The sequence below is a fragment of the Rhipicephalus microplus genome, unplaced genomic scaffold, assembly GCF_043290135.1.
Source record: "Rhipicephalus microplus isolate Deutch F79 unplaced genomic scaffold, USDA_Rmic scaffold_62, whole genome shotgun sequence".
Taxonomy (NCBI): Eukaryota; Metazoa; Arthropoda; class Arachnida; order Ixodida; family Ixodidae; genus Rhipicephalus; species Rhipicephalus microplus.
In genome coordinates, this window is record NW_027464635.1 from 1,784,193 (window position 1) to 1,801,743 (window position 17,551).

General features: G+C 45.8%; 23 non-coding genes across 23 annotated transcripts; all 23 read right to left on the reverse strand.

The window, feature by feature from the left end:
- Positions 1-713: 713 nt before the first annotated feature.
- TRNAT-UGU (transfer RNA threonine (anticodon UGU)) lies at positions 714-787 on the reverse strand. The gene has a single exon. It is a non-coding gene; the product is annotated as a tRNA-Thr (tRNA).
- Positions 788-1,051: 264 nt separating this feature from the next.
- Positions 1,052-1,125, reverse strand: TRNAA-AGC (transfer RNA alanine (anticodon AGC)). Its single transcript has one exon. It is a non-coding gene; the product is annotated as a tRNA-Ala (tRNA).
- A 436-nt stretch (positions 1,126-1,561) lies between these two features.
- Positions 1,562-1,635, reverse strand: TRNAT-AGU (transfer RNA threonine (anticodon AGU)). The gene has a single exon. It is a non-coding gene; the product is annotated as a tRNA-Thr (tRNA).
- Positions 1,636-2,037: 402 nt separating this feature from the next.
- Positions 2,038-2,111, reverse strand: TRNAN-AUU (transfer RNA asparagine (anticodon AUU)). The gene has a single exon. It is a non-coding gene; the product is annotated as a tRNA-Asn (tRNA).
- Positions 2,112-3,560: 1,449 nt separating this feature from the next.
- On the reverse strand, positions 3,561-3,634 carry TRNAT-AGU (transfer RNA threonine (anticodon AGU)). The gene has a single exon. It is a non-coding gene; the product is annotated as a tRNA-Thr (tRNA).
- Positions 3,635-4,743: 1,109 nt separating this feature from the next.
- On the reverse strand, positions 4,744-4,817 carry TRNAT-AGU (transfer RNA threonine (anticodon AGU)). The gene has a single exon. It is a non-coding gene; the product is annotated as a tRNA-Thr (tRNA).
- Positions 4,818-7,438: 2,621 nt separating this feature from the next.
- Positions 7,439-7,512, reverse strand: TRNAT-AGU (transfer RNA threonine (anticodon AGU)). Its single transcript has one exon. It is a non-coding gene; the product is annotated as a tRNA-Thr (tRNA).
- A 769-nt stretch (positions 7,513-8,281) lies between these two features.
- TRNAT-AGU (transfer RNA threonine (anticodon AGU)) lies at positions 8,282-8,355 on the reverse strand. The gene has a single exon. It is a non-coding gene; the product is annotated as a tRNA-Thr (tRNA).
- A 96-nt stretch (positions 8,356-8,451) lies between these two features.
- Positions 8,452-8,525, reverse strand: TRNAT-AGU (transfer RNA threonine (anticodon AGU)). The gene has a single exon. It is a non-coding gene; the product is annotated as a tRNA-Thr (tRNA).
- A 597-nt stretch (positions 8,526-9,122) lies between these two features.
- TRNAT-AGU (transfer RNA threonine (anticodon AGU)) lies at positions 9,123-9,196 on the reverse strand. The gene has a single exon. It is a non-coding gene; the product is annotated as a tRNA-Thr (tRNA).
- Positions 9,197-9,622: 426 nt separating this feature from the next.
- Positions 9,623-9,696, reverse strand: TRNAS-AGA (transfer RNA serine (anticodon AGA)). The gene has a single exon. It is a non-coding gene; the product is annotated as a tRNA-Ser (tRNA).
- Positions 9,697-10,131: 435 nt separating this feature from the next.
- TRNAT-AGU (transfer RNA threonine (anticodon AGU)) lies at positions 10,132-10,205 on the reverse strand. Its single transcript has one exon. It is a non-coding gene; the product is annotated as a tRNA-Thr (tRNA).
- A 769-nt stretch (positions 10,206-10,974) lies between these two features.
- TRNAT-AGU (transfer RNA threonine (anticodon AGU)) lies at positions 10,975-11,048 on the reverse strand. The gene has a single exon. It is a non-coding gene; the product is annotated as a tRNA-Thr (tRNA).
- Positions 11,049-11,144: 96 nt separating this feature from the next.
- Positions 11,145-11,218, reverse strand: TRNAT-AGU (transfer RNA threonine (anticodon AGU)). The gene has a single exon. It is a non-coding gene; the product is annotated as a tRNA-Thr (tRNA).
- A 426-nt stretch (positions 11,219-11,644) lies between these two features.
- Positions 11,645-11,718, reverse strand: TRNAS-AGA (transfer RNA serine (anticodon AGA)). The gene has a single exon. It is a non-coding gene; the product is annotated as a tRNA-Ser (tRNA).
- A 1,280-nt stretch (positions 11,719-12,998) lies between these two features.
- TRNAT-AGU (transfer RNA threonine (anticodon AGU)) lies at positions 12,999-13,072 on the reverse strand. Its single transcript has one exon. It is a non-coding gene; the product is annotated as a tRNA-Thr (tRNA).
- A 769-nt stretch (positions 13,073-13,841) lies between these two features.
- On the reverse strand, positions 13,842-13,915 carry TRNAT-AGU (transfer RNA threonine (anticodon AGU)). Its single transcript has one exon. It is a non-coding gene; the product is annotated as a tRNA-Thr (tRNA).
- Positions 13,916-14,011: 96 nt separating this feature from the next.
- Positions 14,012-14,085, reverse strand: TRNAT-AGU (transfer RNA threonine (anticodon AGU)). Its single transcript has one exon. It is a non-coding gene; the product is annotated as a tRNA-Thr (tRNA).
- Positions 14,086-14,512: 427 nt separating this feature from the next.
- On the reverse strand, positions 14,513-14,586 carry TRNAS-AGA (transfer RNA serine (anticodon AGA)). Its single transcript has one exon. It is a non-coding gene; the product is annotated as a tRNA-Ser (tRNA).
- Positions 14,587-15,696: 1,110 nt separating this feature from the next.
- Positions 15,697-15,770, reverse strand: TRNAT-AGU (transfer RNA threonine (anticodon AGU)). Its single transcript has one exon. It is a non-coding gene; the product is annotated as a tRNA-Thr (tRNA).
- A 96-nt stretch (positions 15,771-15,866) lies between these two features.
- On the reverse strand, positions 15,867-15,940 carry TRNAT-AGU (transfer RNA threonine (anticodon AGU)). The gene has a single exon. It is a non-coding gene; the product is annotated as a tRNA-Thr (tRNA).
- Positions 15,941-16,366: 426 nt separating this feature from the next.
- TRNAS-AGA (transfer RNA serine (anticodon AGA)) lies at positions 16,367-16,440 on the reverse strand. Its single transcript has one exon. It is a non-coding gene; the product is annotated as a tRNA-Ser (tRNA).
- A 435-nt stretch (positions 16,441-16,875) lies between these two features.
- Positions 16,876-16,949, reverse strand: TRNAT-AGU (transfer RNA threonine (anticodon AGU)). The gene has a single exon. It is a non-coding gene; the product is annotated as a tRNA-Thr (tRNA).
- Positions 16,950-17,551: the final 602 nt, after the last annotated feature.

The following is a 17,551-nucleotide window of genomic DNA, read 5'->3' on the forward strand; positions in this document are numbered from 1 at the left end:
AACAAAAAACTAGAGAGCCGTTTGTCTTGACTCTCGAGGCACCGGTGAGATTCGAACTAGTAATCTCCTGTTTACTAGAAAGGCGCTTTAACCAACTAAGCCACGGCGCCTGCGCAGCGTCTTGTTCAGGCAGTGACACCATAGGAAGAATTTCCAACTAAACTTCGAGAACAAAAAACTAGAGAGCCGTTTGTCTTGACTCTCGAGGCACCGGCGAGATTCGAACTCCCGATCTCCTGTTTACTAGACAGGCGCTTTAACCAACTATGCCACGGCGCTTGTGCAGCGTCTTGTTCAGGCAGTGACACCATCAGAAGTATTTCGAACTAAACTTCGAAAACAAAAAAAACTAGAGACAGGTTTGTCTTGACTCTCGAGGCACCGGTGAGATTCGAACTCACGATCTCCTGTTTACTAGACAGGCGCTTAACAACTAAGCCACGGCGCCTGCGCAGAGTCATGTTCAGGCAGTGAAGCCATCAGAAGTATTTCGAACTAAACTTCGAAAACAAAAAAGTAGAGAGACGTTTGTCTTGACTCTCGAGGCACCGGTGATATTCGAACTCACGATCTCCTGTTCACTAGACAGGCGCTTTAACCAACAAAGCCACGGCGTCTGCGCAGCGTCTTGTTCAGGCAGTAACACCATTGGAAGTATTTCGAACAATACTTCGAAAACAAAAAAACTAGAGAGCCGTTAGTCTTGACTCTCGAGGCACCAGTGAGATTCGAACTCATGATCTCCTGTTTACAAGACAGGCGCTTTAACCAACTAAGCCACGGCGCCTGCGCGGCGTCTCGTTCAGGCAGTGACACCATCAGAAGTATTTCGAACTAAACTACGAAAACAAAAACTAGAGAGACGTTTGTCTTGACTCTCGAAGCACCGGTGAGATTCGAACTCACGATCTCCAGTTTACTAGACAGGCGCTTTAACCAAATAAGCCACGGCGCCTGCGTAGCGTCTTGTTCAGGCAGTCACACCATTAGAAGTATTTCGAACAATACTTCGAAAACAAAAAAACTAGAGAGCCGTTAGTCTTGATTCTCGAGGCACCGGTGAGATTCGAACTCACGATCTCCTGTTTGCTAGACAGGCGCTTTAACCAACTAAGCCACGGCGCCTGCGCAGCGTCTTGTTCAGGCAGTGACACCATCAGAAGCATTTAGAACTAAACTTCGAAAACAAAAAACTAGACAGACGTTTGTCTTGACTCTCGTGGCACCGGTGAGATTCGAACTAATGATCTCCTGTTTACTAGACATGCGCTTTAACCAACTAAGCCACGGCGCCTGCGCAGCATCTTGTTCAGGCAAGGACACCATCAGAAGTATTTCGAACTAAACTTCGAAAACAAAAAACTAGAGAGACGTTAGTCTTGACTCCCGAGGCACCGGTGAGATTCGAACTCACGATCTGCTGTTTACTAGACAGGCGCTTTAACCAACTAAGCCACGGCGCTTGTGCAGCGTCTTGTTCAGGCAGGGACAGCATCAGAAGTATTTCGAACTAAACTTCGAAAACAAAAAAAAACTGGAGAGAGGTTTGTCTTGACTCTCGAGGCACCGGTGAGATTCGAACTCACGAACTCCTGTTTACTAGACAGGCGCTTTAACCAACTAAGCCACGGCGCTTGTGCAGCGTCTTGTTCAGGCAGTGACACCATTAGAAGTATTTCGAACTAAACTTCGAAAGCAAAAAACTAGAGAGACGTTTGTCTTGACTCTCGAAGCACCGGTGAGATTCGAACTCACGATCTGCTGTTTACTAGACAGGCTCTTTAACCAACTAAGCCACGGCGCTTCTGCAGAGTCTTGTTCAGGCAGTGACACCATCAGAAGTACTTGGAACTAAACTTCGAAAACAAAAAAACTAGAGAGAGGTCCAGTTTACTAGACGGACACAAGGAAAAGAGGCAAACAACACGGGCGCCCGTGTTCTTTGCCTCTTTTCCTTGTGTCCGTGTACGTGTTTGCGCAAAGAAGTCATGAATGTTCGAAAACAAAAAACTAGAGAGACGTTAGTCTTGACTCCCGAGGCACCGGTGAGATTCAAACTCACGATCTCCTGTTTAATAGACAGGCGCTTTAACTAACTAATCCACGGCGCCTGCGCAGCGTCTTGTTCAGGCAGTGACACCATCAGAAGTATTTGGAACTAAACTTCGAAAACAAAAAACTAGAGATACGTTTGTGTTGACTCTCGAGGAACCGGTGAGATTCGAACTTATGATCTCCTGTTTACTAGACAGGCGCTTTAACCAACTAAGCCATGGCGCCTCCGCAGCGTCTTGTTCAGGAAGTGACGCGATCAGAAGTATTTCGAACTAAACTTTGAAAACAAAACACTAGAGAGACGTTTGTCTTGACTCTCGAGGCACCTGTGAGATTCAAACTCATGATCTCCTGTTCACTAGACAGGCGCTTTAACCAACTAAGCCACGGCGCCTGCGCAGCGTCTTGTTCAGGCAGTGACACCATCAGAAGTATTTCGAAATAAACTTCGAAAACAAAAACTAGAGAGAAGTTTGTCTTGACTCTCGAGGCACCGGTGAGATTCGAACTCACGATTTCCGGTTTACTAGACAGGAAATTTAACCAAATAAGCCACGGCGTCTGCGCAGCGTCTTGTTCAGGCAGTGACACCATTGGAAGTATTTCGAACAATACTTCGAAAACAAAAAAATCAGAAGAGACGTTAGTCTTGACTCTCGAGGCACCGGTGAGATTCGAACTCACGATCTCCTGTTTGCTATTCAGGCGCTTTAACCAACTAAGCCAAGGCGCCTGCGCAGCGTCTTGTTCAGGCAGTGACACCATCACAAGTATTTAGAACTAAACTTCGAAAACAAAAAACTACAGAGACGTTTGTCTTGACTCTCGAGGCACGGGTGAGATTCGAACTCACGATCTGCTGTTTACTAGACAGGCGCTTTAACCAACTAAGCCACGGCGCTTGTGCAGCGTTTTGTTCAGGCAGTGACAGCATCAGAAGTATTTCGAACTAAACTTCGAAAACAAAAAACTAGACAGAGGTTTGTCTTGACTCTCGAGGAACCGGTGAGATTCGAACTCATGATCTCCTGTTTACTAGACAGGCGCTTTAACCAACTAAGCCACGGCGCTTGTGCAGCGTCTTGTTCAGGCAGTGACATCATCAGAAGTATTTCGAACTAAACTTCGAGAACAAAAAACTTGAGAGACGTTTGTCTTGACTCTCGAGGCACCGGTGAGATTCGAACTCACGATCTGCTGCTTACTAGACAGGCTCTTTAACCAACTAAGCCACGGCGCTTCTGCAGCGTCTTGTTCAGGCAGTGACACCATCACAAGTATTTAGAACTAAACTTCGAAAACAAAAAAACTAGAGAGACGTTAGTCTTGACTCCCGAGGCACCGGTAGATTCGAACTCACGATCTCCTGTTTACTAGACAGGCGCTTTAACCAACTAAGCCACGGCGCCTGCGCAGCGTCTTGTTCAGGCAGTGACACCTTCAGAAGTATTTCGAAATAAACTTCGAAAACAAAAAAACTAGAGAGACGTTTGTCTTGACTCTCGAGGCACCGCTGAGATTCGAACTCATAATCTCCTGTTTACTAGACAGGCGCTTTAACCAACTAAGCCACGGCGCCTGCGCAGCGTCTTGCTCAGGCAGTGACACCACCAGAAGTATTTCGAACTAAACTTCGAAAACAAAAAACTAGAAAGACGTTTGTCTTGACTCTCGAGGCACCGGTGAGATTCGAACTCACGATCTCTTGTTTACTAGACAGGCGCTTTAACTAAAGAAGCCACGGCGCCTGCGCAGCGTCTTGTTCAGGCAGTCACACCATCAGAAGAATTTCGAACTAAACTTCGAAAACAAAAAACTAGAGAGACGGTTGCCTTGACTCTCGAGGCACCGTTGAGATTCGAACTGATGATCTCCTGTTTACTAGAGCGGCGCTTTAACCAACTAAGCCACAACGCCTGCGCAGCGTCTTGTTCAGGCAGTGACGTTATCAGAAGTATTTTGAACTAAACTTCGAAAACAAAAAAATAGAGAAAGGTTTCTCTTGACTCTCGAGGCACCGGTGAGATTCGAACTCACGATTTCCTGTTTACTAGACAGGCGCTTTAACTAGAGAGGCCACGGCGCCTGCGCAGCGTCTTGTTCAGGCAGTGACTTCATCAGAAGTATTTCGAACTATACTTCGAAAACAAAAAACTAGAGAGACGTTAGTCTTGACTCTCGAGGCACCGGTGAGATTCGAACTCACGATCTCCTGTTTACTAGACAGGCGCTTTAACTAAAGAAGCCACGGCGCCTGCGCAGCGTCTTGTTTAGGCAGTGACACCATCAGAACTATTTCGAACTAAACTTCGAAAACAAAAAACTAGAGAGACGTTTGTCTTTACTCTCGAAGCACCGGTAAGATTCGAACTCACGATCTCTTGTTTACTAGGCAGGCGCTTTAACCAACTGAGCCATGGCGCCTGCGCGGCGTCTCGTTGAGGCAGTGACACCATTAGAAGTATTTCGAACTATACTTCGAAAACAAAAAATTACAGAGAAATTTGTCTTGTCTCTCGAGGTACCGGTGAGATTCGAGCTCACTATCTCCTGTTTACTAGACAGGTGAGATAACAAACTAAGACACGGTGACTGCGCAGCGTATTGTTAAGGCAGTCACACCATCAGAAGAATTTCGAACTAAACTTCGAAAACAAAAAACTTGAGAGACGGTTGCCTTGACTCTCGAGGCACCGTTGAGATTCGAACTCATGATCTCCTGTTTACTAGACAGGCGCTTTAACCAACTAAGCCACGGCGCCTGTGCAGCGTCTTCTTCAGGCAGTGACGCCATCAGAAGTATTTTGAACTAAACTTCGAAAACAAAAAACTAGAGAAAGGTTTGTCTTGACTCTCGAGGCACCGGTGAGATTTGAACTCACGATCTCCTGTTAACTAGACAGGCGCTTTAACCAACTAGGCCACGGCGCCTGCGCAGCGCCTGGTTCGGGCAGTGACACCATCAAAAGTATTTCCAAATAAACTTCGAAAACAAAAAACTAGAGAGAGGTTTGTCTTGGCTCTCGTGGCACCGGTGATATTCGAACTCATGCTCTCCTGTTTACTAGACAGGCGCTTCAACCAACTAAGCTACGGCGCCTGCGCAGCGCCTTGTTCGGGCAGTGACACCATCAAAAGTATTTCGAAGTAAACTTCGAAAACAAAAAACTAGAGAGACGTTAGTCTTGACTCCCGAGGCACCGGTGAGATTCAAACTCACGATTTCCTGTTTACTAGACAGGCGCTTTAACTAACTAAGCCACGGCGCCTGCGCAGCGTCTTGTTCAGACAGTGGCACCATGAGAAGTATTTCGAACTATACTTCGAAAACAAAAAACTAGAGAGACGTTAGTCTTGACTCTCGAGGCACCGGTGAGATTCGAACTCACGATCTCCTGTTTACTAGAAAGGCGCTTTGACTAACTAAGCCACGGCGCCTGCGCAGCGTTATGTTCAGGCAGTGACACCATCAGAAGTATTTCGAACTAAACTTCGAAAACAAAAGTACTGAAAGTTGGGCGAGTTGGTACTCGATGATGACTTCTTTGCGCAAAGACGTACACGGACACAAGAAAAAGAGGCAAACAACACGGGCGCCCGTGTTGTTTGCCTCTTTTGCTTGTGTCCGTGTATGTGTTTGCGTAAAAAAGTCATGACTGTTCGAAAACAAAAACTAGAGAGACGTCAGTCTTGACTCCCGAGGCACCGGTAAGATTCGAACTCACGATCTCCTGTTTACGAGACAGGCGCTTTAACTAACTAAGCCACTGCGCCTGCAGCGTCTTGTTCAGGCAGTGACACCATCAGAAGTATTTCGAACTATACTTCGAAAACAAAAAACTAGAGAGACGTTAGTCTTGACTCTCGCGGCACCGGGGAGATTCGAACTCATGATTTCCTGTTCACTAGACAGGCGCTTTAACCAACTAAGCCACGGCGCTTGCGCAGCCTGTTGTTCAGGCAGTGACACCATCAGAAGTATTTCGAACTAAACTCCGAAAACAAAAAGCTAGAGAGATGTTTGTCTTGACTCTCGAGGCACCGGTGAGATTTGAACTCACGATCTCCTGTTTACTAGACAGGCGCTTTAACCAAGTAAGCCACGGCACCTGTGCAGCGTCTTGTTCAGGCAGTGACACCATCAGAAGTATTTCGAACTATACTTCGAAAACAAAAAAACTAGAGAGACGTTAGTCTTGACTCTCGAGGCACCGGTGAGATTCGAACTCACGATCCCCTGTTAACTACACAGGTGCTTTAACCAACTAAGTCACGGCGCCTGCGCAGCGTCTTGTTCAGGCAGTGACACCATCAGAAGTATTTCGAACTAAACTTCGAAAACAAAAAAACTAGAGAGACGTTTGTCTTGACTCTCGAGGCACCGCTGAGATTCGAACTCACGATCTCCTGTTTACTAGAAAGGCGCTTTAACTAACTAAGCCATGGCGCCTGCGCAGCGTTTTGTTCAGGCAGTGACACCATCAGAAGTATTTCAAACTAAACTTCGAAAACAAAAGTACTGAAAGTTGGGCGAGTTGGTACTCGATCTTTGCGCAAAGACGTACACGGACACAAGAAAAAGAGGCAAACAACACGGGCGCCCGTGTTGTTTGCCTCTTTTGCTTGTGTCCGTGTACGTGTTTGCGCAAAAAAGTCATGAATGTTCGAAAACAAAAACTACAGAGACGTTAGTCTTGACTCTCGAGGCACCGGTGAGATTCGAACTTATGATCTCCTGTTTACTAGACAGGCGCTTCAACCAACTAAGCCACGGCGCCTGCGCAGCCTGTTGTTCAGGCAGTGACACCATCAGAAGTATTTCGAACTAAACTTCAAAAACAAAAAGCTAGAGAGATGTTTCTCTTGACTCTCGAGGCACCAGTGAGATTTGAACTCACGATCTCCTGTTTTCTTCACAGGCGCTTTAACCAACTAAGCCACGGCACCTGTGCAGCGTCTTGTTCAGGCAGTGACACCATCAAAAGTATTTCGAAATAAACTTCGAAAACAAAAAAAACTAGAGAGACGTTAGTCTTGACTCCCGCGGCACCGGTGAGATTCGAACTCACAATCTCCTGTTTACTAGACAGGCGCTTTAACTAACTAGGCCACGGCGCCTGCGCAGCGTCTTGTTCAGGCAGCGGCACCATCTGAAGTATTTCGAACTATACTTCGAAAACAAAAAAACTAGAGAGACATTTGTCTTGACTCTCGAGGCACCGGTAGATTCGAACTCACGATCTCCTGTTTACTAGACAGGCGCTTTAACCAACTAAGCCACGGCGCCTGCGCAGCGTCTTGTTCAGACAGTGACACCATCAGAAGTATTTCGAACTAAACATCGAAAACAAAAAAACTAGAGAGACGTTTGTTTTGACTCTCAAGGCACCGCTGAGATTCGAACTCATAATCTCCTGTTTACTAGACAGGTGCTTTAACCAACTAAGCCACGGCGCCTGCGCAGCGTCTTGCTCAGGCAGTGACACCATCAGAAGTATTTCGAACTAAATTTCGAAATCAAAAAACTAGAAAGACGTTTGTCTTGACTCTCGAGGCACCGGTGAGATTCGAACTCACGATCTCCTGTTTACTAGACAGGCGCTTTAACTAAAGAAGCCACGGCGCCTGCGCAGCGTCTTGTTCAGGCAGTGACACCATCAGAAGTATTTCAAAATAAACTTCGAAAACAAAAAACTAGAGAGACGTTTGTCTTTACTCTCGAAGCACCGGTGTGATTCGAACTCACGATCTCTTGTTTACTAGCCAGGCGCTTTAACCAACTAAGCCATGGCGCCTGCGTGGCGTCTCGTTGAGGCAGTGACATCATTAGAAGTATTTCGAACTATACTTCGAAAACAAAAAATTTGAGAAATTTGTCTTGTTTCTCGAGGTACAGATGAGATTCGAGCTCACTATCTCCTGTTTACTAGACAGGTGAGATAACGAACTAAGACACGGTGACTGCGCAGCATCTTCTTCAGGCAGTGACACCATTAGAAGCATTTTATATTATACTTCAAAAATAAAAAACTAGAGAGAGTTTTGTCTTGACTCTCGAGGCACCGGTGAGATTCGAACTCACGATCTCCTGTTTACTAGACAGGCGCTTTAACTAGAGAAACCACGGCGCCTGCGCAGCGTCTTGTTCAGGCAGTGACACCATCAGAAGTATTTGGAACTAAACTTCGAAAACAAAAAACTAGAGAGACGTTAGTCTTGACTCCCGAGGCACCGGTGAGATTCGAACTCACAATCTCCTGTTTACTAGACAGGCGCTTTAACTAACTAAGCCACGGCGCCTGCGCAGCATCTTGTTCAGGCAGTGACACTATCTGAAGTATTTCGAACTATACTTCGAAAACAAAAAAACTAGAGAGACGTTAGTCTTGACTCTCGAGGCACCGGTGAGATTCGAACTCACGATCCCCTGTTTACTAAGCAGGCGCTTTAACCAACTAAGCCACGGCGCCTGCGCAGCGTCTTGTTCAGGCAGTGACACCGTCAGAAGTATTTCGAACTAAACTTCGAAAACAAAAAAAACTAGAGAGACGTTTGTCTTGACTCTCGAGGCACCGCTGAGATTCGAACTCACGATCTCCTGTTTACTAGAAAGGCGCTTTAACTAACTAAGCCAAGGGCGCCTGCGCAGCGTTTTGTTCAGGCAGTGACACCATCAGAAGTATTTCGAAATAAACTTCGAAAACAAAAGTACTGAAAGTTGGGCGAGTTGGTAATCGATCTTTGCGCAAAGACGTACACGGACACAAGAAAAAGAGGCAAACAACACGGGCGCCCGTGTTGTTTGCCTCTTTTGCTTGTGCCCGTGTACGTGTTTGCGCTAAAAAGTCATGAATGTTCGAAAACAAAAAACTAGAGAGACGTCAGTCTTGACTCTCGAGGCACCGGTGAGATTTGAACTCACGATCTCCTATTTTCTTGACAGGCGCTTTAACCAACTAAGCCATGGCACCTGTGCAACGTCTTGTTCAGGCAGTGACACCATCAGAAGTATTTCGAAATAAACTTCGAAAACAAAAAAACTAGAGAGACGTTAGTCTTGACTCTCGAGGCACCGGTGAGATTCGAACTCACGATCCCCTGTTTACTAAGCAGGCGCTTTAACCAACTAAGCCACGGCGCCTGCGCAGCGTCTTGTTCAGGCAGTGACACCGTCAGAAGTATTTCGAACTAAACTTCGAAAACAAAAAAACTAGAGAGACGTTTGTCTTGACTCTCGAGGCACCGCTGAGATTCGAACTCACGATCTCCTGTTTACTAGAAAGGCGCTTTAACTAACTAAGCCAAGGGCGCCTGCGCAGCGTTTTGTTCAGGCAGTGACACCATCAGAAGTATTTCGAAATAAACTTCGAAAACAAAAGTACTGAATGTTGGGCGAGTTGGTAATCGATCTTTGCGCAAAGACGTACACGGACACAAGAAAAAGAGGCAAACAACACGTGCGCCCGTGTTGTTTGCCTCTTTTGCTTGTGCCCGTGTACGTGTTTGCGCTAAAAAGTCATGAATGTTCGAAAACAAAAAACTAGAGAGACGTCAGTCTTGACTCTCGAGGCACCGGTGAGATTTGAACTCACGATCTCCTGTTTTCTTGACAGGCGCTTTAACCAACTAAGCCATGGCACCTGTGCAACGTCTTGTTCAGGCAGTGACACCATCAGAAGTATTTCGAAATAAACTTCGAAAACAAAAAAACTAGAGAGACGTTAGTCTTGACTCCCGAGGCACCGGTGATATTCGAACTCACAATCTCCTGTTTACTAGACAGGCGCTTTAACTAACTAGGCCACGGCGCCTGCGCAGCGTCTTGTTCAGGCCGTGGCACCATCTGAAGTATTTCGAACTATACTTCGAAAACAAAAAAACTAGAGAGACGTTTGTCTTGACTCTCGAGGCACCGGTAGATTCGAACTCACGATCTCCTGTTTACTAGACAGGCGCTTTAACCAACTAAGCCACGGCGCCTGCGCAGCGTCTTGTTCAGACAGTGACACCATCAGAAGTATTTCGAACTAAACATCGAAAACAAAAAAACTAGAGAGACGTTTGTTTTGACTCTCAAGGCACCGCTGAGATTCGAACTCATAATCTCCTGTTTACTAGACAGGTGCTTTAACCAACTAAGCCACGGCGCCTGCGCAGCGTCTTGCTCAGGCAGTGACACCATCAGAAGTATTTCGAACTAAATTTCGAAATCAAAAAACTAGAAAGACGTTTGTCTTGACTCTCGAGGCACCGGTGAGATTCGAACTCACGATCTCCTGTTTACTAGACAGGCGCTTTAACTAAAGAAGCCACGGCGCCTGCGCAGCGTCTTGTTCAGGCAGTGACACCATCAGAAGTATTTCAAAATAAACTTCGAAAACAAAAAACTAGAGAGACGTTTGTCTTTACTCTCGAAGCACCGGTGAGATTCGAACTCACGATCTCTTGTTTACTAGCCAGGCGCTTTAACCAACTAAGCCATGGCGCCTGCGTGGCGTCTCGTTGAGGCAGTGACATCATTAGAAGTATTTCGAACTATACTTCGAAAACAAAAAATTTGAGAAATTTGTCTTGTTTCTCGAGGTACAGATGAGATTCGAGCTCACTATCTCCTGTTTACTAGACAGGTGAGATAACGAACTAAGACACGGTGACTGCGCAGCATCTTCTTCAGGCAGTGACACCATTAGAAGCATTTTATATTATACTTCAAAAATAAAAAACTAGAGAGAGTTTTGTCTTGACTCTCGAGGCACCGGTGAGATTCGAACTCACGATCTCCTGTTTACTAGACAGGCGCTTTAACTAGAGAAACCACGGCGCCTGCGCAGCGTCTTGTTCAGGCAGTGACACCATCAGAAGTATTTGGAACTAAACTTCGAAAACAAAAAACTAGAGAGACGTTAGTCTTGACTCCCGAGGCACCGGTGAGATTCGAACTCACAATCTCCTGTTTACTAGACAGGCGCTTTAACTAACTAAGCCACGGCGCCTGCGCAGCATCTTGTTCAGGCAGTGACACTATCTGAAGTATTTCGAACTATACTTCGAAAACAAAAAAACTAGAGAGACGTTAGTCTTGACTCTCGAGGCACCGGTGAGATTCGAACTCACGATCCCCTGTTTACTAAGCAGGCGCTTTAACCAACTAAGCCACGGCGCCTGCGCAGCGTCTTGTTCAGGCAGTGACACCGTCAGAAGTATTTCGAACTAAACTTCGAAAACAAAAAAACTAGAGAGACGTTTGTCTTGACTCTCGAGGCACCGCTGAGATTCGAACTCACGATCTCCTGTTTACTAGAAAGGCGCTTTAACTAACTAAGCCAAGGGCGCCTGCGCAGCGTTTTGTTCAGGCAGTGACACCATCAGAAGTATTTCGAAATAAACTTCGAAAACAAAAGTACTGAAAGTTGGGCGAGTTGGTAATCGATCTTTGCGCAAAGACGTACACGGACACAAGAAAAAGAGGCAAACAACACGGGCGCCCGTGTTGTTTGCCTCTTTTGCTTGTGCCCGTGTACGTGTTTGCGCAAAAAAGTCATGAATGTTCGAAAACAAAAAACTAGAGAGACGTCAGTCTTGACTCTCGAGGCACCGGTGAGATTTGAACTCACGATCTCCTGTTTTCTTGACAGGCACTTTAACCAACTAAGCCATGGCACCTGTGCAACGTCTTGTTCAGGCAGTGACACCATCAGAAGTATTTCGAAATAAACTTCGAAAACAAAAAAACTAGAGAGAAGTTAGTCTTGACTCCCGAGGCACCGGTGAGATTCGAACTCACAATCTCCTGTTTACTAGACAGGCGCTTTAACTAACTAGGCCACGGCGCCTGCGCAGCGTCTTGTTCAGGCCGTGGCACCATCTGAAGTATTTCGAACAAAACTTCGAAAACAAAAAAACTAGAGAGAGTTTTGTCTTGACTCTCGAGGCACCGGTGAGATTCGAACTCACAATCTCCTGTTTACTAGACAGGCGCTTTAACTAAAGAAGCCACGGCGCCTGCGCAGCGTCTTGTTCAGGCAGTGACACCATCAGAAGTATTTCGAACTAAACTTCGAAAACAAAAAACTAGAGAGACGTTTGTCTTTACTCTCGAAGCACCGGTGAGATTCAAACTCACGATCTCTTGTTTACTAGCCAGGCGCTTTAACCAACTAAGCCATGGCGCCTACGTGGCGTCTCGTTGAGGCAGTGACATCATTAGAAGTATTTCGAACTATACTTCGAAAACAAAAAATTAGAGAAATTTGTCTTGTTTCTAGAGGTACAGATGAGATTCGAGCTCACTATCTCCTGTTTACTAGACAGGTGAGATAACGAACTAAGACACGGTGACTGCGCAGCATCTTCTTCAGGCAGTGACAGCATTAGAAGCATTTTATAATATACTTCAAAAACAAAAAAACTAGAGAGAGTTTTGTCTTGACTCTCGAGGCACCGGTGAGATTCGAACTCACGATCTCCTGTTTACTAGACAGGCGCTTTAACTAAAGAAGCCACGGCGCCTGCGCAGCGTCTTGTTCAGGCAGTGACACCATCAGAAGTATTTCGAACTAAACTTCGAAAACAAAAAACTAGAGAGACGTTTGTCTTTACTCTCGAAGCACCGGTGAGATTCAAACTCACGATCTCTTGTTTACTAGCCAGGCGCTTTAACCAACTAAGCCATGGCGCCTACGTGGCGTCTCGTTGAGGCAGTGACGCGATCAGAAGTATTTCGAACTAAACTTCGAAAACAAAAAACTAGAGAGACGTTTGTCTTGACTCTCGAGGCACCTGTGAGATTCAAACTCACGATCTCCTGTTTACTAGACAGGCGCTTTAACCAACTAAGCCACGGCGCCTGCGCAGCGTCTTGTTCAGACAGTGACACCATCAGAAGTATTTCGAACTAAACATCGAAAACAAAAAAACTAGAGAGACGTTTGTTTTGACTCTCAAGGCACCGCTGAGATTCGAACTCATAATCTCCTGTTTACTAGACAGGTGCTTTAACCAACTAAGCCACGGCGCCTGCGCAGCGTCTTGCTCAGGCAGTGACACCATCAGAAGTATTTCGAAATAAATTTCGAAATCAAAAAACTAGAAAGACGTTTGTCTTGACTCTCGAGGCATCGGTGAGATTCGAACTCACGATCTCCTGTTTACTAGACAGGCGCTTTAACTAAAGAAGCCACGGCGCCTGCGCAGCGTCTTGTTCAGGCAGTGACACCATCAGAAGTATTTCAAAATAAACTTCGAAAACAAAAAACTAGAGAGACGTTTGTCTTTACTCTCGAAGCACCGGTGAGATTCGAACTCACGATCTCTTGTTTACTAGCCAGGCGCTTTAACCAACTAAGCCATGGCGCCTGCGTGGCGTCTCGTTGAGGCAGTGACATCATTAGAAGTATTTCGAACTATACTTCGAAAACAAAAAATTTGAGAAATTTGTCTTGTTTCTCGAGGTACAGATGAGATTCGAGCTCACTATCTCCTGTTTACTAGACAGGTGAGATAACGAACTAAGACACGGTGACTGCGCAGCATCTTCTTCAGGCAGTGACACCATTAGAAGCATTTTATATTATACTTCAAAAATAAAAAACTAGAGAGAGTTTTGTCTTGACTCTCGAGGCACCGGTGAGATTCGAACTCACGATCTCCTGTTTACTAGACAGGCGCTTTAACTAGAGAAACCACGGCGCCTGCGCAGCGTCTTGTTCAGGCAGTGACACCATCAGAAGTATTTGGAACTAAACTTCGAAAACAAAAAACTAGAGAGACGTTAGTCTTGACTCCCGAGGCACCGGTGAGATTCGAACTCACAATCTCCTGTTTACTAGACAGGCGCTTTAACTAACTAAGCCACGGCGCCTGCGCAGCATCTTGTCCAGGCAGTGACACTATCTGAAGTATTTCGAACTATACTTCGAAAACAAAAAAACTAGAGAGACGTTAGTCTTGACTCTCGAGGCACCGGTGAGATTCGAACTCACGATCCCCTGTTTACTAAGCAGGCGCTTTAACCAACTAAGCCACGGCGCCTGCGCAGCGTCTTGTTCAGGCAGTGACACCGTCAGAAGTATTTCGAACTAAACTTCGAAAACAAAAAAAACTAGAGAGACGTTTGTCTTGACTCTCGAGGCACCGCTGAGATTCGAACTCACGATCTCCTGTTTACTAGAAAGGCGCTTTAACTAACTAAGCCAAGGGCGCCTGCGCAGCGTTTTGTTCAGGCAGTGACACCATCAGAAGTATTTCGAAATAAACTTCGAAAACAAAAGTACTGAAAGTTGGGCGAGTTGGTAATCGATCTTTGCGCAAAGACGTACACGGACACAAGAAAAAGAGGCAAACAACACGGGCGCCCGTGTTGTTTGCCTCTTTTGCTTGTGCCCGTGTACGTGTTTGCGCAAAAAAGTCATGAATGTTCGAAAACAAAAAACTAGAGAGACGTCAGTCTTGACTCTCGAGGCACCGGTGAGATTTGAACTCACGATCTCCTGTTTTCTTGACAGGCGCTTTAACCAACTAAGCCATGGCACCTGTGCAACGTCTTGTTCAGGCAGTGACACCATCAGAAGTATTTCGAAATAAACTTCGAAAACAAAAAAACTAGAGAGAAGTTAGTCTTGACTCACGAGGCACCGGTGAGATTCGAACTCACAATCTCCTGTTTACTAGACAGGCGCTTTAACTAACTAGGCCACGGCGCCTGCGCAGCGTCTTGTTCAGGCCGTGGCACCATCTGAAGTATTTCGAACTATACTTCGAAAACAAAAAAACTAGAGAGACGTTTGTCTTGACTCTCGAGGCACCGGTAGATTCGAACTCACGATCTCCTGTTTACTAGACAGGCGCTTTAACCAACTAAGCCACGGCGCCTGCGCAGCGTCTTATTCAGGCAGTGACACCATCAGAAGTATTTCGAACTAAACTTCGAAAACAAAAAAACTAGAGAGAGTTTTGTCTTGACTCTCGAGGCACCGGTGAGATTCGAACTCACGATCTCCTGTTTACTAGACAGGCGCTTTAACTAAAGAAGCCACGGCGCCTGCGCAGCGTCTTGTTCAGGCAGTGACACCATCAGAAGTATTTCGAACTAAACTTCGAAAACAAAAAACTAGAGAGACGTTTGTCTTTACTCTCGAAGCACCGGTGAGATTCAAACTCACGATCTCTTGTTTACTAGCCAGGCGCTTTAACCAACTAAGCCATGGCGCCTACGTGGCGTCTCGTTGAGGCAGTGACATCATTAGAAGTATTTCGAACTATACTTCGAAAACAAAAAATTAGAGAAATTTGTCTTGTTTCTAGAGGTACAGATGAGATTCGAGCTCACTATCTCCTGTTTACTAGACAGGTGAGATAACGAACTAAGACACGGTGACTGCGCAGCATCTTCTTCAGGCAGTGACAGCATTAGAAGCATTTTATAATATACTTCAAAAACAAAAAAACTAGAGAGAGTTTTGTCTTGACTCTCGAGGCACCGGTGAGATTCGAACTCACGATCTCCTGTTTACTAGACAGGCGCTTTAACTAGAGAAGCCACGGCGCCTGCGCAGCGTCTTGTTCAGGCAGTGACACCATCAGAAGTATTTGGAACTAAACTTCGAAAACAAAAAACTAGAGAGACGTTAGTCTTGACTCCCGAGGCACCGGTGAGATTCGAACTCACAATCTCCTGTTTACTAGACAGGCGCTTTAACTAACTAAGCCACGGCGCCTGCGCAGCATCTTGTTCAGGCAGTGACACTATCTGAAGTATTTCGAACTATACTTCGAAAACAAAAAAACTAGAGAGACGTTAGTCTTGACTCTCGAGGCACCGGTGAGATTCGAACTCACGATCCCCTGTTTACTAAGCAGGCGCTTTAACCAACTAAGCCACGGCGCCTGCGCAGCGTCTTGTTCAGGCAGTGACACCGTCAGAAGTATTTCGAACTAAACTTCGAAAACAAAAAAAACTAGAGAGACGTTTGTCTTGACTCTCGAGGCACCGCTGAGATTCGAACTCACGATCTCCTGTTTACTAGAAAGGCGCTTTAACTAACTAAGCCACGGCGCCTGCGCAGCGTTTTGTTCAAGCAGTGACACCATCAGAAGTATTTCGAAATAAACTTCGAAAACAAAAGTACTGAATGTTGGGCGAGTTGGTAATCGATCTTTGCGCAAAGACGTACACGGACACAAGAAAAAGAGGCAAACAACACGTGCGCCCGTGTTGTTTGCCTCTTTTGCTTGTGCCCGTGTACGTGTTTGCGCTAAAAAGTCATGAATGTTCGAAAACAAAAAACTAGAGAGACGTCAGTCTTGACTCTCGAGGCACCGGTGAGATTTGAACTCACGATCTCCTGTTTTCTTGACAGGCGCTTTAACCAACTAAGCCATGGCACCTGTGCAACGTCTTGTTCAGGCAGTGACACCATCAGAAGTATTTCGAAATAAACTTCGAAAACAAAAAAACTAGAGAGACGTTAGTCTTGACTCCCGAGGCACCGGTGATATTCGAACTCACAATCTCCTGTTTACTAGACAGGCGCTTTAACTAACTAGGCCACGGCGCCTGCGCAGCGTCTTGTTCAGGCCGTGGCACCATCTGAAGTATTTCGAACTATACTTCGAAAACAAAAAAACTAGAGAGACGTTTGTCTTGACTCTCGAGGCACCGGTAGATTCGAACTCACGATCTCCTGTTTACTAGACAGGCGCTTTAACCAACTAAGCCACGGCGCCTGCGCAGCGTCTTGTTCAGACAGTGACACCATCAGAAGTATTTCGAACTAAACATCGAAAACAAAAAAACTAGAGAGACGTTTGTTTTGACTCTCAAGGCACCGCTGAGATTCGAACTCATAATCTCCTGTTTACTAGACAGGTGCTTTAACCAACTAAGCCACGGCGCCTGCGCAGCGTCTTGCTCAGGCAGTGACACCATCAGAAGTATTTCGAACTAAATTTCGAAATCAAAAAACTAGAAAGACGTTTGTCTTGACTCTCGAGGCACCGGTGAGATTCGAACTCACGATCTCCTGTTTACTAGACAGGCGCTTTAACTAAAGAAGCCACGGCGCCTGCGCAGCGTCTTGTTCAGGCAGTGACACCATCAGAAGTATTTCAAAATAAACTTCGAAAACAAAAAACTAGAGAGACGTTTGTCTTTACTCTCGAAGCACCGGTGAGATTCGAACTCACGATCTCTTGTTTACTAGCCAGGCGCTTTAACCAACTAAGCCATGGCGCCTGCGTGGCGTCTCGTTGAGGCAGTGACATCATTAGAAGTATTTCGAACTATACTTCGAAAACAAAAAATTTGAGAAATTTGTCTTGTTTCTCGAGGTACAGATGAGATTCGAGCTCACTATCTCCTGTTTACTAGACAGGTGAGATAACGAACTAAGACACGGTGACTGCGCAGCATCTTCTTCAGGCAGTGACACCATTAGAAGCATTTTATATTATACTTCAAAAATAAAAAACTAGAGAGAGTTTTGTCTTGACTCTCGAG